Consider the following 18,220-nt stretch of genomic DNA (forward strand, 5'->3'; position numbering starts at 1 on the left):
AGATTTGCTAAGAAATAATTCGACAGCGCTTTAGACATTGCTCAGTACTGATCAGGGATTCCTTTTGTGCTTATTACATGGTTCCTGAGATCATCTTGAAGAATGTATCAAATCTGCTTAATCTACCACTCTATCTGGTGAAGAAATGTTTTTAAAACATTAAGAACGCACACAACTTAATTGATATCATAAAAGAGAATCACAGAAATGTTGAGCTTCAGGATCATCTGGTCCAACAATTTTATACTCTTCTATAAAAAATCAATGAGTTCCTTTTTCCAAATGTGCTTGGACCCCAAGTCTATGAAAGAGTTACAAATGTAGATGCTTAGGTTGAAACAGATGGAATGAAGGACCAGGCTCCTCCTTGCTCTGATGATATCTTTACTCCCAGCCTCCAGGAGGTTTCGTGGGATACCATCGTTTCAAAATCGGTGCTCTGAACCAACTCCCTCACTTATGCGCGAGGAAACTGAGGACCAGAAGGTCAAGGAACCTGCTCGTGGTCAAGCGGCAGCTTGCATAAAACAGCTACAAGTTTCCAAGTCCTGGTTTACTATATTTATTTATTAAAATACTTAACCAGTGATGTGGTAATAATCAAAATGCACATCTGGAGGGGAGATTCAAAAGCGGAATTTGAAGTTTTATAAATTTATTTATGTATAAATATATGTATAAAAATGTATATATATTATATATACATATATTTAACCACAATTATGGTTAATGAACACAACATTGCATAAAATAATGGGAAAGAAATATATCACAATACTGACTGAAGTTCTACTTGATGATGGGCCTGGGGACATTTTCTACTTCTCTCCCACCTACTTTTCTTTAATAAGCATGTATTAATTTTGTAATAATCATTTAAAATTAAAAAAAAAGAAAAGTTAAAAATAAAAGACCTAGCTCTATAACAAAGCATCATGGTTAGTGAAACATGGCCTTTGGCAAAAGACAGACCATAGTTTGACTTTCAGCATCTCCGTGTATAACCTACTACTTGAACTTCAGCTTATTAATCTCTAAAATGGACATAATCAAATATCTCCTTCACAGGGTTGTTGTCAGTACTTTAAACACCACATGCGAAAGTTGATGATACACAACCTAGCACTAAAAAGGGTCTGCTTTTTTGTTTCTGTTTTTGTTTTCTATGGCTGAGTAGCATTCCATTGTAAATATATACACTACATCTTCTTTAGCCATTGATCCATGGATGCACACAGGTTATTTCCATATCTTGGGTATTGTAAATAATGCTGCAATGAACAAAGGGGTATATATGCTTTTTTGAATTAGTGTTTTCCTATTCTTCAGGTAAATACCCAGAAGTGGAATATGGTAGTTCTCTTTCAATTTTTTTGAGAACCCTTATACTGTTTTCCATAGTGGCTGCATCAATTTACATTCCCACCAACAGTGTACACTTGCCATTTGTGACAACATGGATAGACCTAGAGGGTATTATGCTAAGTGAAATAAGTCATATGATATCACTTATATGTGGAATCCAAAAAAAAACCCCACAAAAAACAAATGAACAAACAAAACAAAACAAAACTTACAGATACAGAGAAGACATTGGTGGTTACCAGAGGAGAGGAGGGTTGGAGGTGAGCAAAATTGGTGAAAGAGGAGTCAATTATATGGTGACCGATGGCAACTAGACTTATTGTGGTGATCACTTTGTAGGGTGCACACATATCAAATTATTGTAGAATATAAAACTAAGATTATTTGTCAATTACACCTCAGTAAAAAAAGGTAGGGTCTTTTTTTCGTTCTCAAATTTTCTATCATATCCAATAGTTAACTGTCCACTATAGCTCATGATGAAAACACACTCTCCAGTAGTGGGCTAACTTTTGTTTTAATATCAAAAGAATGTTGTGTAGGGACTTCCCTGGCAGTCTGGTGGTTAAGACTCTGCACTTCCAATGCAGGGGGCGCGGGTTTGATCCCTGGTCAGGGCACTAAGATCCCACATGCCTCAGGGCGTGCCCAAAAAGTAAAAAACAAAATAAAATAAAATAATGTTGTGTTAACTGCAAAAAAAACCTGCACAAGTTCGTAGGTTTAAGAGATAGAAATCAGTGACGACAGTGTTTCCTATAATAATAATAATAATCTGATAAAGGGCTCCATGCTTTAAAAAAAAAATTCAAATGAGCCTAGGAACTGCATACCATAATCCTTCCTAGGGCCAGCAGTACACATTAGTATGTTAGAAGCTCCTGGAAATCCTCCAGTAAAGAAATTCTACCAGGATTTCTTAAACTGACTTCATCAAGGCTGTCCTGCTCTCCATCCCTTTTCCTCCCTAGTAACTATGAACTCCCTACGGACACACTGGGAGGTACTGGCACAAACAGGACCTGAACTCAGGTCTTCTGATTTCAAAGTCCAAACTTGTCCCTACTGAATCCCCAAATCTGACTCTGGAATGAAAATGGACAATATGTCCAACTTCCAACTTCCCAGACCAAATAACAATCAACCAAATGGCAGTAAAGCTTAAAAGCTATTCCACACCTTGCAAAACAGTTGGGCATTGTCTCTTCTGAGCGTCTACAGTGCTGTGCACCTTCCCGACATATTCCTTTGTGGTCAAGTGTCTGTCTAGACTGTCCCAGGGGGCTATGAGTGACCGTGGAAGGGCTACAATCTTTAAGCATACATGTATCTTACCTTCCCAGGGCCCAGAAGGTGCTCAATCAATATCTACTCAATATCTAAGGGAATGTCCCTTATAACTAGCAACATGTAGATGGTTTAATGGAAAGTAAAACTACTGAAAATGCCACTGATACTGAAAATTGCTTCCAAACAACTTGAATGGTCAAGGAGAATAAGATGGGCATCCTCCAGAAAGAAATATGAAACCAAAGTGAATCTCTGGCCACTTAAAAACCACTACAGAGGGGCTTCAATCATCACTACTACTACCTAGAGTGACAAGAAGAAACTCACCAAATGGGAGTCCTGGCAGAAGGTCCTGTACAAAAGGGAATCTCTTGGCATCAGACCCCAAACCTCTCTCCAAATATTCCTCAGCAGAATTAGGATAAGAGCTGAGGGAACGCTCAACAGCTTGAAGTAGTTATGATAGAGAAAAATCCTCGATTGAATGTTCAGGCCCAAGGAAGTGAACATGGGCTTTTCATACAGGTTCTTCATTTCTCCCCTTGCCTGATGCAGGTAGTCTACCAGGAGGGGAAAACCCCTCAGAACCACAAAGAACAGACCAAGGCCAAGGTACTATTTCACTTCTCTTTGAGGAGGAAAGTCAGATAATCTCCTCTTCAGATACAATCATCTTCAAAATAGAAAAATATCAAATGGTAGGAGACAATATGGGGCCATGAGACACACACATGCACGTGCGTGCGTGTGCACACACACACACATACACTCTCTCTCTCTCTCTCTCTCTGGCATTTCAAGCTTCTATCCAAATGAAGGAACACTAATCTTGCAAAAGCAAGTCCGTCAGGCAGTCTGAGACAGCCAGTAGAACTCTTAAGAGACAGCAAGATAAACCAATAGCTTCCATTAATTGACTAGGACAAAAAACTGTTCACTCCTTAAGACAGTTCCTGTGGTTCCCCCCCAGTTTGGAATGCTCCTTCGAATCCTCTTCAACAAGTTCCAGATTCTTCCCTTAGCCTTTAAGGTCCTTCTCTGCAAAGCCTTTCCTGGCCACTCCTTCACAATCTTTCCCCTTTCTCTGAATTCCTATGTCACTGATATCTGTGCCACAAAATATCATTTCACTGTCTTGTGTGCACGACGTGGCAGAAGGAGCACCAGCTGTGTGAGGCGGGAAGCCTGCAGTTGAGACCCAACTCAGCTACGTCTCTTCCTGACAAAATCCTTTAACCTCTTCAAGCTCAGATTCCTGTGGAAAATGGGATTAACAACTACCTTACCTACCTTCACATGGGCTCCTACTGCTGTGACGAGCATGTAAAAGGAATGAAAGCTATTAATTACTCCAAGAAATATGTCTTGCTCTTATTGTTATATCCTGCTTCCTTTCTATTTGCCCAACAGGGCCCATAGTGACATTTCATAACTATTTAATGAAGCTGCCATTTCCAAATGGCATTTTTAAAAGCCCGAATCATTCGGACACACATGAGGAAACACATCTTTCCGAATTTCATGAGAAAATAAAATTTATATTTCAAGCAAGACTTGAAGCTTGAAAATGAAGGCATACACGCAGTTTTCCTGCAGCTGATGCTGAAATCACGTGATAGGGAAAAAACTCATTTCTGTGGAAGTAACTATTGGGCAGCTACTCAGTACTTCAAAGGCCACAGCTAAAAGATGAGGACTTACTCACTGACCCCAGAGTCTGGCTGTAGGAGGAGAAGTGAGACAGTGACCGTCCCCTGGACCCATACACTCAACTTAGAACATATTGTGCTGTTTCTGAGAAGGGAAAGGCAAACTGCTTTCATATCTAGACCCAGAAGACTGTACGTTAGGCTGGACTCAGAAAACAGCTATTACCACCATCATCCAGAAAAGCCACCCTGAATCCATTACTGGGAGAAAGTTAAGAAATAACGTAGCGCTCAAATCATTAGACTTAGTTCTCGGAACTGGGAAGATGTAATAGAAGAAAAAAAGCAGTACATAAACTCTTTATTCCAAAACACTACAGAATTTGAGAGACGGAAGAGGTGCTGGAACTCTCATGCATCTGTAGCTTTTGGACGTAAGTAAACTACAGTCCAGGGAGATGGTGATTTGTCTAAAATCTCATACATAGCAAAGAGTTAGTCCTGGGTCTAGGCAGAGACTCAAGATGCTTTTCAGGGCTTTTCCACTATAAATAGTCAATGGTCTCACAGATTTGAGAATGTATGAAAGATAATCTGAAAAGTCTTTTTAAAACTTATGGAGTCCTAGAAGATAAAGGGCAGGAAGAACACTTCATTATATATCCTAAACTCACCAAGGTTTTAACTAAATAAAAAATAAATCTGTGAATACAATTCAGCTCCAATTCTTAAAATAGGTATTTTAGGCTTTAATATTAAAAAAGGCATTAGATAATATTCCACCACACACTATAACCTCTATAAATAATCATCAAAGCCAGATGTCTAAAAAAAGAAAAAATAAGTTAAAGCAATTATCCTGGTACTGAAAAAAAACATTAACCAGCAAAATCACTAAATAACTCATTTATGAATATTTGCCCTTATTCAAAAAGAATCTATTATATTATCTTGTTATCTGATATTGTCTAGGAACAAGACATTGTTGCATTAACAAAAAGCAACCATACGAATTACATACTGAACACAATTTTTCAAAAATTAGAATACCACAAAATACACAGTACAACTATCCACACAGAAAATGCTCAGAAAATCTGAGTTTTAATGCTTATTCTGGCATTATCTTGTACTCCAATATCAGGGCCTCAGTTTCCTATAGTGGAACAGTTCATTCCATTTCCTTGTTCCATTAATTAAGGGAATTCACATGTACCTGACAGTGGTTTGGATAACATAAAGCAATACATTAAAACGTAAGAAATGATTATACTGAATATAATTTATTCTCCTTTGAAGATTCAATGAACTTCTAAAACAAAGGCTATGAAATTAAGAATTGAATTTTCATGATTTTTTAAGGCACGATGGACCCAAGATTGAACAAACGTAGCTGGCATATCAGTGAAGAAACTATAGAGAAGTTCCAGATGTTTCTAAATGCTGATAATGCCAAATGAAAGTAGGACGCAGTACATAGCGTAATTGCCAAGTAAACTTCCTGCTCCACGCTCCATGTATTAAATCTCTAAGAACAAAAGCAACGTGGGGCACACACATGATTTTACTCTACTAGCTTATATAATCAACTTCATGCAACATCAAAATTTGGTGAGCATGTAATATTTAGCTCTGACTTTACAACATGAAAGTACCTGTGGGTACTTTGTTAAAGAGAAATAAAATCAAGAATTGATATTATGGGGCTTCCCTGGTGGCGCAGTGGTTAAGAATCCGCCTGCCAATGCAGGGGACATGGGTTTGTGCCCTGATCCAGGAAGATTCCACATGCCACGGAGCAACTAAGCCTGTGCGCCACAACTACTGAGCCTGCGCCCTAGAGCACACAAGCCACAGCTGCTGAGCCCGCGTGCTGCAACTACTGAAGCCCACACGCCTCGAGCCCATGCTCCACAACAAAAGAAGCCACCGCGATGAGAAGCCCGTGCACCATAACAAAGAGTAGCCCCCGCTTGCCACAACTAGAGAAAGCCCGCGTGCAGCAACTCCAATTGTATTTATCTGAAGAAGAATAAATGGCTAGAGTAACAACCACACAGTTTCAATCTATTGTTGAGGAGATTTTAGATGACTTTTGATGCTTTAACCTTTAAATCGTAATTTATTTTAAATCGCTATTACCTGCAGTGTTCACAATTCCATAGTCAACTCTGGTTAGCAAACCATCCCCTTTGAAATGGCTCCTTGAACTAAGTATATTCTGGCCTATTTGGCTGAGATACAAGAAAGAAGAGCTTGCTGAAGTAAACATATTTGCCTCATGGTCCACTTAAACTGTTAGAAGAGCCTCATATGGACATCTTTGGGTCTCCTCTCTGCCTTGTTTATTTAATGATGTTTAATATTTTGATTCTGCAATATCTGAAATGTATTCTTTCTCTGCAGTTGCCCTATAACTAACCCAACTGAGAGCCTCCATTTTGTATCTCCCTCCCTAATGACCCATTCCAATGTAGTAGCCCTCAGTGTTCCAGAGGGAAAGATGATTTTTGGCTGACAAAGGTAGTATATATAACACAATGACAAGAAACCAGCCATGTCAATTGTATGCTATAAATCATGATTCCAGTGGTTCTCTGACAGTGTGAAATACAAAACCGTTTCATCCATTTCTTGGAAAGTCCTACCACCAGCAAGACTAGCTCATTCCATTTCCTACACATCAGGCCTCCGTTTGGGTCTTCTCTGATGGAACGTAAATATTTAGTAACCAGAAGATTCAAAGAATCATTTATTATGGCAAAAATTAGAAACAACCTAAAATTGAGAATTAAATATATCATGATATAACAGAATACTAAGCCTCCACTAAAGACTAGACTATACTTCTATATTTATTGTGATACATATTTATATATATGTGTATATACAGTTTTGTCAAATAGGTTACAAAAGAGAATGATACCATTTTTGGAAACACACATGTATCACGAACATCCATAGGAAAAAAGTCTAGAAGGTGTATATCACCTTTGAACTGTTACCTCTGGTAGATAAAATTATGAAATAATTTTTGGCTTTATTTTTTCCAGTGTTTTCTAATTTCTCTGATAAAGACATATTACTTGTGTTTAGAAAAGAAAAACATTGTTTTTCTTTCAAGCATATTCTATGCTTTTAAACACGTAGGCTGCATTGTAAAATTAAAAATAGATGCTTCCTACATTTGCTTTCTTTAAAAATATGAAATGGGCTTGCAGATTTCCCTGAATAACTGGAACTTTTGCCCTCTGTGTATAATTAGGTTCCAAGACCATCATATTCACCAAACATAATGGTCTCAGGATTAGAGCCAAACCACCCACAAAGAGGAAGCTGAAATCTGAACTTAAGTGCATAAAGAAATTCCAGTCTCAGATATTTCCCATCATTCCAGAGAGAAAACAACAACAAACCATCAGAATGACAACACTTCTATCATCTAGATTTTCTTCAGTATCCATCTATCCAGTCTACTGCCAAATGTAAAAACCATTTGAAAACTCTGCCTTGTTTTCATTATAGTAAGGAAAACTTTGCATAACTCTAATGACAACTAATCACTGTAGTTTTCCCCTGGGGTTTCATTCTTAGAACCCAATTACCAAAACTCTGAAGAGATCTATTCCCACTCAGCTGATGAACTGCCTCTCTGGGTCTGAAACCAGCAGGGCTATTTTATAATATTCATCAAGTTAATCTGTAGTCCTGAGACAAAGACTCAATCTGGCAACTCAAAAATGTTAGGACATAATCAATGTTTCCAAATTCCATCGGCTCCCACGTCCAGCTATTGTGCACAATGGTGATCTTATCTGCCCCAAGAAGCCTGGGAAAGGCGAACACAGGCTCTTATTTCCATCACACTTCACTCCATTCGTTTCCTTTTTTCCTATTCCTCTTTTTTTAAAATAAAAGCTAAAACCCTTCCACTTTACTGGTTGTTCAGCTGGAATTAAAAAGACTGCACGTACCTCTGAATCTATCATAAATGTAAATCAGGGCTATGAAAAAAGTCACTGGCTTAGGAAAAAAGATGAAGCCATGTTTTCCCATCCTGTGTTTTTAAGAAACTTCAAGAAATTAATGTAAATTACAAAAGAGAAGTAAATGCAAAACAGCCCCTTAGAGACTCTTCAATAAGCAAGAGTTCACAGGTTTCCCATGGAAAAAGTAATCTCAGTTATGAATGAACAAGTAATTGAAAAGTATAAACCATATGAGGAAATAATCCACCAAGAGGTAAAGCTAGCAGGTGTGACAAACAGGAAGTTTACCAAACCATGAACTTGAGAAATCAAAGTAAGTTTGAAGAGTGGTAAAGTGAGTATACTAGTGATATAAAAGAAAGAATTAAAACATTAATACAAGAATAAGACACGGTAGGGGAAAAAAAAAAAAAGACAGGTGTTTTAAAGAAAATACAGGAAAATCCCAGGTTCTCTCCTTGGCCTGTGGTGGGCTGATACCTCAGGATGAAAGGGAGAGCAAAAGGTTAAAGGGAGGTCATAAGAGGAAGGGAAATCAGCAAATATATAAAGTATATGTTTAAAGGCAATTGACAGGTTTTCTCAAATCCCCCAAACTCAAGCAATCCAGCATCCACACAGTCTTTTTGCAGGGAGAAAAGGGGGGGGGGGAATGGAATCCACACCATCAAAAGATAATTCTTATTTTTAAAAAGATGTCTAACTAAACATGTGCATTAGTTTCCATCACCTCTTAAAACTCTCCTCAAATGATAATATAGGGATGAAAAAGAAAAGAAAAAAAAAAAAGCAAAGAGAACAAAAGAGACAACTAGTTTAGGAGGTTGGGAAGCAGATGGACTAGTGGTAAGTGACAGCAATCCCAAGAAAACAGAACCCTAAGCCAGTAAGGAGGAAAAATGAAAAGCAAACTGTGTAACAGAAACCTTAAAAGAATGAGGAACTGGAGGTGCAGATAACTTGCAAAATGGGGGTGAAGGTGGAGCTAAAAATAGGACTGGTGGAAAGACCATTTAAAAAGTTACCTTTAGATTCTCACTTTGCACAGTGGAAAACTAGCTGTCCTCCACACCAGAGAAGACTCAAAGTTTATTGTCTGGAAAAGGGAAATGAGAGTTGCTAGAACAGGGGACAGGAACACAGTTCAAAGCAGGGTCATCATACTAACTACAATGGATTAAGTAAAAGTTGCAAACAGATGTTAAGTCAGACCTGCCCTAGCCCTTTACCTTATTAGACACCCAGAATACTGGGAGCCAGGATGAAAACTTCCAGGCAGATCTTTTTTTTACCCCTGGGAACTCCAGATATTTTAAGAGAAAAGAGCACTGATCATCTTGCACTGAAATCCATACAAACAAGCTCCACTCATGCAAAGTGCTTTCAGACAGCATTTTTAAGTGCCTTGTTTAAAACAAGGAGGGATGTCCCGCCCCCAAATTAACAGACATTTGAAGAAACTCTAATAAATATGAAAGCCAGAGCTTAAAACAGAAAAGAACCTGGAAGAACAACCTAAGTAGGAAAATTATAACGTTAAGAAAAACTATTATTAACATTCTCAAAGATATTGAACAAGAACAAAATGGTACCAAAAAAAAAAAATTCAGAGAATTTTTAAAAGAAACATCTTGGAAATTCATGGTAATTAGAAAATAAAGTTGGAAAAAATATCTCAGAAAGTAGAACAAGACAGAAAGACGGAAAATTGAGAGAAAAGGTAAGAGCACTAAAAAATCATCTAGAAAATTCAATATGTGACTAGTAGGAGCTCAAGAAAGAGCACAGGAAAAAAAACAGGAAAGTTATAATCAAAGCAAGCATTCAAGAAAGTTTTCCAGAACTCAAGGGGATAAGAATTGCTATTCTGAGAGAGTTCATCACATATTCAAGAACAAAGACTGAAAATACATTTGTTATTATTCTGTACTAGCTTATTTTTTAAAGGAAAGGAGACCCTGAAGAATGCTCTAGCCCCATCCTGCTTTTCACCATCCTGGCTATGCTTTCCTCCATCTTACCTCAAACCACAGCTGCTAATCTCCATCTCTGACCTTCCTTACTGGTATTTTTGTCCCTGACCACAAGGACCACTGCAGGCTTAAAGCACAAAGCCACGGTTTTGGTACTGAAGGGTAGCAGAATATGCTACTTTGGCATAAGGATTATTTTGAGTTGAAGGCAACTGAGAAGTGAAACCAAGCGGGATGCTGTGGGGCCCTCCCAGGCAGAAAAGCCTTTCCGTGTCCCCTTCTTGTTTGTAGGAAAGCTTCCTAGACCTTCTCTGAGCTCCAAAGGGCAGATTCAAACAGCTACTAATTAGGGGAGTGAGGGAATACAGAAAGAAACAACAGTGCAGGATGGGGCAGGGTCCTGGTTCCTCCTGAGGGGACGTGCATAATACTTTGATACATACCTCTGAGTTCTTCTGCAGGAACTAGAGCCCTCACCCAGGTGGAGGATGATAACTCAGGCTGGGCCCAAGTGGTGGACTCCAGACTGGCTGGAACCAGAAGGCTGATGATTGAGATTCCTGGAATAGCAGCCTGTTAGCTCACCACCAACCAGTTAGAGGAGGGTTACATGCCCTGCAGTTCCCCCCCAACCCCAATCTTGCCTATAAAAACTCTGCCCCGAAAAGAGGAGTTCAGGCTTTTTGAGCTTGAGCCACCCGTTCTCCTTGCTTTTGCCCTGCAATAAACCTTTCTGTGCTCCACACTCCAATGTTTTCGTTTGGCCTCACTGTGCATTGGGCATACAAACTATTCTATTCAACGATAGAAGCAGATACAGGAAAAGCTCTCTGCTCTTCCCCCTTTTTTGCCCAAAAGTAGGCCATAAGTTTGTAAAAGTATTCCCTCTCCCTGCTCTACCAGGAAGGCCAGAAGTTAATCACTGGAGACAACTTTAAGAGTCTAAAAACTTATCAGCCCAGAGATGGCACTGGGGGAATCTATATAACAAACCTTGGTAACACTAGACCTTCTCTACAATTAGTTTTCCGACATATTTGCCTTCTCACGTTTGCTTCCCCTAGAAGCTCAAAGTCCTTTTCCTTTGTCTCGTCACTACTCTAAAAATTTGTTGTTCTTTTGTTAAGACGCTATATAAACTCAAGTTCTTACCACCCTTTTGAGTTACTCATGGCTAGTGTTCCCATGTGTATATGCCACAAGCATTAATAAATTTGCTTACTTTTCTCTTGTTAATCTGTCTTCTGTCAGTCTAACTTGTGGTGCCCCTGCCAGAGACCCTAACATGGGTGGAGGAGGAAGATTCTTCCCCTCCCTACAGTATCTAAATGTAGAAGTTTCAGTCACACTATTGTAATAGGCAATGGTACCTCTTTAACACTACAGAAATGATGAGAATAACAGCACCATAAAATTTAGATACATTTAATATACAGTAACCATAATCCCATATTTTCTAAGGCAGTTCAGGTTTCAAATATATTTTTCTCGTCTCATACACCATCAAAATGTCTTAAAGGTTTAACATTTCAGTTTCTAAATTCTCTCCCAGAATGCTTCCACTACCTAGAATGTTAGAGATTTTAGTTAGATGTGTGCTGATGATTTTACTCAGAAGCATCACCGCTTTTAATAATCTACAGACTTTGGAAGACTGATTGGGGCCCTAATCACCACACGTAATAATAAAACACAAATAATTTAAAGTACACCTTTGGTGTTTAAATTGGGACTACCTAGTATTGGTAACGGATTAATAGCAGGCTGAGAGAAAACACAGTTTCTTGATTAATGTAAAATAAAAAGCCTTACCTAAAGTGAAGTAAGTTTTTACAGTCTACCGGGGATTAGAAATCCCCACTGGCTGGGAAACCAAAGCCTTTCCATTTCAGTGAGAAAAGGTCTATCTAATCTCTTCTAAATCTATACTTATAAAAATATATTTAACTCACTGAGGTAAGAGGAAAGCTAATTTAGAGACCACGACCCTGGGGACTAACACCACGTTGCAAAATTGGCAACAACTCACAGGCCCAGATAAGGGAAATCAAGTTCAAGCCTACGTCCCAAAATAAATTTCTAATACTAACTTTGATAGCTAGAGGAGTTTAAACTATTTTCAGACTAGAGATCATCTAAAGGGGTAGATTTAAACTGATGGCACCTAAATGTGCATTCTTTGGTCAGTCTTAGCTGTAAAGGTGCTGTCCATGTTCCCACCATGTTCTATTCTTCTTCCCCAAATGGCCCCCTGTGCCAGTCTCCTTCCCTGGTCTCCTGGATTTCAGGGAAAGCAAGTGTACGTCTTCTTTACTTTTATTTCCACACTCAAAAAAAAAATACATTAAGCATTTTTTTCTGACAGCAAGCATACCAACTCTTAAAAATGAATACCCATCAGCTCATCGACTTTTCTCTGGGCATCATTGACCGTGTCTTCCTGGTTCTAACGATCTGATAATTTCCCAAACTTACAAGGCCCATCTTCACTGAGCTTCTTTATCAACTGACCAATGGTTAGCAGCAGCAAAGCTCAGCTGCACAGAAGAGATGCTCCTCATCCATCAAGTTGGTCAGCACTGGAGCACAGTCTCAGGTTGTAAAGGGACCTGTAAAAGCTTTTGCTTTGGCTAAGGTAGAATACCACCAGGGGGCAGCAGAAAGTCTATCAAATTACAGACTCATCCCAGCACCTTTCCCAAACTATGAAGGATTTTAGAGACACCTTCCAACAGAGACCCTACACCTAAGCAATACAACTATGTGTGGAATTGCAAGAACTAGAACCCCTGTTTTCTAAATCATCAATTGATGCTCCTTACACTATTCCCATGTGATTATAACGTGGATCTAGTGACTACAATTAGCAATACAGCCATTTCCATAGTTTTCCAGACAACACACTGCATATCTGAACTATCCTGCAATCTCACCTAAACAAGACCACGTCTGGGATGTAGGATCTCAAAGAAATACAAAACCCTACAATTAAAGAACAGACAGAGACTTCCCTGGTGGTGCAGTGGTTAAGAATCCACCTGCCAATGCAGGGGACACAGGTTTGATCCCTGGTCCGGGAAGATCCCACATGCCACGGAGCACCTAAGCCCGTGCACCACAACTACTAAGCCTGTGCTCTAGAGCCCATGAGCCACAACTACTGAAGTCCGTGACGCTAGAGCCCGTGCTCCGCAACAAGAGAAGCCACCGCAATGAGAAGCCTGCGCACTGCAACAAAGAGTAGCACCTGCCCACTGAAACTAGAGCAAGCCCATGCCCAGCAACGAAGGCCCACGCACGGCAACGAAGACCCAACGCAGCCAAAAATAAATTAAGAAAAATAAATATATAAAAAACACACAGTTTACCAGAAGCACTAACCTTAAGACAATCACTTAAATATTTATTTTTGGTTTATATAAAAACGTAATAAGCTTTAATTTCTAGCTTCCATAACTATAACTTAATGCAACAAAGTTAGAACCTTGCAACTAAGTCAGTGATGTAAAAATATGTAAAATTACATAAGTTGTAAAATTAGTTAACTTTTTTTTTAAGGCATGATAAAAGTAAAAGATCTGAAAGAGCACAGCTAGGCTATCGGGCATTAGGTGACATAAGTTCTTTGCTTTTTTTAAAAAAAATAAATTTATTTATTTGTTTGTTTATTCATTCATTTATTTATTTATGACTGCACTGGAGCTTTGTTGCTGTGCGCGGGCTTTCTCTAGTTGCGGTGAGCGGGGGCTACTCATCGTTGCGGTGCGTGGGCTTCCCCTTGTAGTGGCTTCTCTTGTTGCCAAGCACAGGCTCTAGGTGCACGGGCTTCAGTAGTTGTAGCACATGGGCTCAGCAGTTGTGGCTCACAGGCTCCAGAGCACATGGTCAGTAGTTGTGGTGCATGGGCTTAGTTGCTCCGCGGCATGTGGGATCTTACCAGACCAGGGATGGAACCTGTGTCCCCTGCATTGGCAGGCGGATTCTTAACCACTGCGTCACCAGGGAAGTCCCAAGTTCTTTGCTCTTAAAAAGGCTTGAACATATATCACTGTGTTATGTTATAGTGAACTAAGTTCAAAATGAGTCATATATAAAGTGTTCTCTCCACTCATTGCAAGTTCACAGGCATTTATGAAGTCTCTAACATTAACACACGTGACACTAAGTGTATAAAGTATAGCTTTAAACAAATAACCATTAAAATACCAGTCAAAATACTCCATAGATGAAATTAAAAGTCAAACAACACCGGACAAAATATTTTTTAAATCTGTCATAGATTACAAATATGAAGAGCTCTTAAAAATCAGTTAAGGAAAAGACTTTAAACAAACAAAGATTACGAACAGGCCAAACACACACACACACACACACACACACACACACACACACACACAAAGTCAAAAAAATCAATCTCACAAGTTAAAAAACAAAAAAAGAAAAAGAAAAAGAAAAATTATAGCAAGGTGCCATTCTTCAGCTATTGAGTTGGCAAAGATGAAAAAGAACCATAATTTTAAAAAAACAACAGTGTCACCAAGGGTCTAAGTTCCGCTAATTCTACCTGTGAAGTTCCTCATGAATCCATTTAACTTCTCTTTACTTCATACAACCACCATGGTTTAGCCAACACCACATTTCATTTGAATTACTGCCACAGCCTCCTCAATGATATTCTTGTGTCCAAACGCCAAGTGCATTCTCCATAGGGCGGCAAAGAGAACTTCTTCAACTGTGTGCTTCCCATCTTTGAAATCCTGCAGTGTTTCCCACTGCTCTTAGAATAAAATCCACACTTAATTGTTATACAGCTTACAAGACTCGTCGTGCCTTTGTATGGCCAAGTACCTCCACCACGTACTACACATCTACTATGTTAGTCTTTTTTAGTTCCTAACCACCCCAGGACCTTTGAACATGCTGTTACAGCTATCTGGGACACTTTCACCCTATTCTTTCTTCACTATTGGATTCCACTCAACTTTCACGCCTCCACTCTTTTTTTTTTTTTTTTTCCAAGGGGGTGTAATGTTTAATTGGCATCCAAAGGTATTATCAGCTAAATGTTCAAAAGTATTAAATGTACATCTCACAAAAAATTAATTTGTCCTTGACTTTTGCTTCTCTCTGATCTACATGTTATTAATACATCATAATACAATATATATGCCACATATTCAGGCCTCCATTCTTATATGTCATCTCTTCACCAAGCCTTCCATGATCATCCTCTTACCTACAACATCATCTTACTTGTTGAGTGTCTTTCTGCCCTGCCAGAATGGAAGTTCCAGGATGGAAGGAAGTTCTCTTGTGTTTTTTCATTATTGTATCCTTGAGAGCTAACACACAGTAGGCACTCAATATAAATATGTTTCATGAGTGAAAAAATAAACACTAGAGAAGGAAGGTAGCTGACTATATTTGATTCTAAGAACATAGGTCTTAAACCCAGATTCTCCATAATGTGGGGATGGCCAGATCATTCTCAATAAAACTCATGTATTTTCCTTAAAACTCCCAAGTATTAAAAAAAGAATAAATCCATAAACAATTTCATCAAAAAATTAATTAAAAAAATATCCTGAAAAGAAATACAGCTAGGATTTTCAGATGGGAAAACATATTTCCTTTAATCATACCATTTTTTCCTTTTAGACTTACTTTAGTAAGAGAAGAAAATAACATTGAGCTCTGTTGGTAGGAACTTAATTTCTTAAACATGTAAAAGGAATCACTATCCAATTGTTATGCCTAAAAAGAAGGCTCAGAGAGGTTCCTTAATTTGTATTCTTTGTTATAAGTAAATTAAAAGAAAATGCAGAGTCAATGCTATAACAGAAAAACCAAAAGTATTCAAACAAAATTTACAATTTCACACTTATACAATAATTAAAGCAAAAATACTTGTTTTTTTTTCAAATTGTGTACACAGCCATTTTCCACCCGAAATTAAGCCCTCACACTTTTCAAAGTTATCAAAATCCTCCTTAGTAGTATGTTTAATCAGATTTTTAAGAGTGTCACAGTAAGAAACAGCCGAAATATGAAACCTTACAGATGTTTCTCAACATGCTTCTGAAGGTACGATAACCCCCAGATCCTTTATAGATGAGTTGTCCATTAATCTGCATTAGCTGTTGAGACAGTGGTTGGAACAATAATATAGGCACATCTGAGCAACATGGCATGGAGATGCCATGTCCCTAATTATTCATTCCTCAATAGGCCCTGGCCACTAAAAGAGAATTGTAAGTATCACTGTCCTGAGTTGTGTTTTTTAATGCTCAGATCATGTAGTGCTCATTTTTTTTTCAAAATTCTGTATGCATTAACACCTAAACCATTTGACAAAATGTCAGTTTCACATACAATGAGAACATTATGTTATCATAACCTGAAAAAGTAACATAGTTCATTAAAAGAATTTCAGAATCTTGTCAAATAATTTAAAGATGTAAACTGTGAGATCAAAGAATTTAACTTTCAAATGTCACAAGTTATTTCAGTATAAAAGAGAAACAAGGAGCAAGGGAAGATACGGATTTAATCTGTAGAAGAACCAAACACCAGTCATGAAGATCGAAATTGGAAAAATGACTAAGAACAATTATGCACTACATCTAGCGGAAAAGAAACTCTCAATGTCTCAGTAATGGAGAGGGGTAAAATTTAGCCCCTAATATGCCAAAAATGGCTTTCCAGATTATTTCTTTTCTTTTTTTTTTTTTTTTTTTTTTGTGTGGTACGCGGGCCTCTCACTGTTGTGGCCTCTCCCGTTGCGGAGCACAGGCTCCAGATGCACAGGCTCAGCAGCCATGGCTCATGGGCCCAGCTGCTCCGTGGCATGTGGGATCTTCCCAGACTGGGGCACGAACCCGTGTCCCCTGCATTGGCAGGCGGACTCTCAACCACTGCACCACCAGGGAAGCCCTTTCCAGATTATTTCTGAAAACTACATTCTTACCATAAAATAACAGTGGAAATCCCATGGGTGTCCATTCCATATTTGATCATGTTCCACACCTACGCTAGACGAATTAAACTACATACATAATAAAAGATCCGCATATCTAAATTAAGTTCTTTTTGTATAGAGCTAAGTATATATTATAGAGATCCTGTTCATTAAAGGAACTTGATGATCAGCATTCAGAGAGCCTATTACTAAAGCATTCTGGCAAGGCAATAGGCACATCAACTTCACTGAAGACACAGCTCAAATTTATCTTCTATTTATATTCCTAATGAGCTTTTCTTTTTGGCACAAACAAAGCCAGCACTGAAGAGCTAAGGACTGAAAATTATACATATTAATAAAAGCCAAATCCCTGAATCCAAATAAAACCAAACATTTATTAAGCACCTACTATGCATAAAGCATTGTCACAGGCATTCTGTGAAACTGGGACACATACAGCAGCACTGTTCCTGCTTAACCAGGTTAAAATGACCAAAAACCAAATTCCAACTCTTCTCCAAACCTACTCCTCTTGCATGCCTTCTTCAGCTTAATAAATTGCAATTCCATCCTACCACATACTCTGGCAAAGAATCTTTGCTGGCATGCTCTCTCTGCCCCTATCCAATCCATTACAGCATAAGACCAATAATATTCAAAGAAGTATCTGTGAACTAATTGGAAACTTTTATTCAGAAATACTCCAAACTTGAGTAAAAATAAATAGTCAGACCTAAAACCTTCAATGGACTAGTATAACATCTAGCACAGAATAGGCTCTTAATAAATGTTTGTTGAATGCATGAATGAATGAAGGAGTGGAATTATTTATTTTTGTTTCTAAAGCTCATTATTGTATTGAGCACCTACTCTTAAAGCACTATGTATCCCTGACAATGACAATTCATAATCCAGGTAGCGTAGCAAAGAGAACATGCTAAGGTAGGATATATGGAACAAAAAGTGCTCAAAGTGTGAAATCGGAGGTAAGTA

General features: G+C 38.4%; 1 protein-coding gene across 6 annotated transcripts in view; it reads right to left on the reverse strand.

Annotated features, from left to right (window-relative positions):
• Positions 1 to 18,220, reverse strand: part of SGMS1 (sphingomyelin synthase 1) — a 292,750-nt gene that overhangs the window by 38,725 nt on the left and 235,805 nt on the right. The gene's annotated exons all lie outside the window — the stretch shown is intronic.

The sequence above is a fragment of the Mesoplodon mirus genome, assembly GCF_964341445.2.
Source record: "Mesoplodon mirus genome assembly, chromosome: 2".
NCBI lineage: Eukaryota > Metazoa > Chordata > Mammalia > Artiodactyla > Ziphiidae > Mesoplodon > Mesoplodon mirus.